At 37.2% G+C, this 1,710-nt stretch overlaps 1 protein-coding gene across 7 annotated transcripts in view; it reads left to right on the top strand.

Annotated features, from left to right (window-relative positions):
• The window catches only part of PTPRD (protein tyrosine phosphatase, receptor type, D), a 462,557-nt gene that overhangs the window by 365,131 nt on the left and 95,716 nt on the right, over positions 1-1,710 (top strand). The window lies entirely within an intron of this gene.

Raw genomic sequence — 1,710 nt, 5'->3', positions numbered from 1 at the left:
AAGTGCAGTGGCGCAATCTGGGTTCACTGCAAGCTCCACCTCCCGGGTTCACGCCATTCTCCTGCCTCAGCCTCCCAAGTAGCTGGGACTACAGGCGCCCACCACTGCGCCTGGCTAATTTTTTGTGTTTTTAGTAGAGATGGGGTTTCACCGTGGTCTCGATCTCCTGACCTCATGATCCTCCCGCCTCAGCCTCCCAAAGTGCTGGGATTACAGGCGTGAGCCACCGCATCTGGCCCCAGAAAGTATATTTTTATTAAGAAAAGAAAATGGACAAACCACAAGATGTAGAACAAGGAAATCTGAGGTTGGGTCACTAACCACCTAGGTCACCCTGACTTCTTTGAATATCAGTTTTCTCAGCAGTAATCTCTTTCATTTCTGACTTCTAAGAGTTATCTCTATGTAGTTTCCTTATCAGTTGTTTTATTTGCTGTACACAAGAGTCTAATGAAGCAGCAGTATAAGCATTTTGCTAGATATATAGGTATTCACATTTATAGATGAGAAAACTGAAGCTCAGACAGGATTGGCCCAGAGTCACACAGTATATAAATAATATAACTCACTAGAATCCAGCTCTTCTGATTCCTGGTCTGGGGCTTCCACTTGTCCACATCACTCATAATACTTTCCTACTGATGCAGGATGTGACAGTGTCTTAAGTTACTTAGCATGGGTAAAAAAGCTTAATCTTATCTTTTTGCCTAAAAATCTATTTTATCTTTTGGCGTTAGCGTTATGGATAACACAAATATTAGGTTTTAGAACTTCATTTCCTATTTCCTATCTCATTTCCTATTTTATGACATGACTAACCTGAGACGGGGACACAATATGGGAATCATCAAATGCATCATTCAAATGGATCAGAGTCATAAGATTGCAGAACAAATGTCAAGTACATGTAAACCTAACGATAACACAGGTGATCTGCTTACCTCAAATATTGTTTTATGTATCTTTAATTTCTTATTAACCAAGGAGTATCAATTAGTGGCAGGTTATTATAATGCCTTGTAATTAGCAAAAATTAATTATTGCAGTCCTGTATAAAAAAGAGGTTGTTGTTCTAAAGTATAATTAATCTTCACTGCTGCAAGTACTATGTTTCCATTAGTAGGGTTATAATTAGCATTTTGTTTTAAAAGCCATATTGACATGGATTTTTAGAAAAGTGTTAGCCAAGTCTAAATATAAAGCAAAATTAAAATACTGCTTTTCAATTCAGCAACAAAGACAAGACATTATAATAGATATGATTATCTGGTTATCGATTACATGTCAAGCACCATGTTATGGAGGCCCAACCCCAAAAGCTAGTTGTCATGATCTGAATTTACGGATGAGGAAATGGAAGCATTTAAAAAGTCAGCAAACTTAAGTGTGATCAATAGATAATAAGTGACAAATTCAAAATACTAATATATGTCAGTCTCAAGGCAGCTGTTCTTCCCATTAGTCCATGCAGGCTCAGAGCGGCTTTTGAAATCATTATAACCCTGCCTATGTACATCAAACCTAATTCAAAACTGATGCCTTTTTGGCTGGGAAGATTGTGTAAGAATTTTGAAATGCACATTTTGAAACACATGATAGAAATCTTAGAACTAGAGGTCTTCAGTTGTGTTCATAGACTCCAGTCAAGATGAATTTTTCCAAAGAATGACATAGAAATGATTTTCAGGTGTGTTTTTTTGTTTGTTTGTT

The sequence above is a fragment of the Mandrillus leucophaeus genome, unplaced genomic scaffold, assembly GCF_000951045.1.
Source record: "Mandrillus leucophaeus isolate KB7577 unplaced genomic scaffold, Mleu.le_1.0 Scaffold92, whole genome shotgun sequence".
NCBI lineage: Eukaryota > Metazoa > Chordata > Mammalia > Primates > Cercopithecidae > Mandrillus > Mandrillus leucophaeus.
This window is presented reverse-complemented; position numbering and strand designations above follow the sequence as displayed.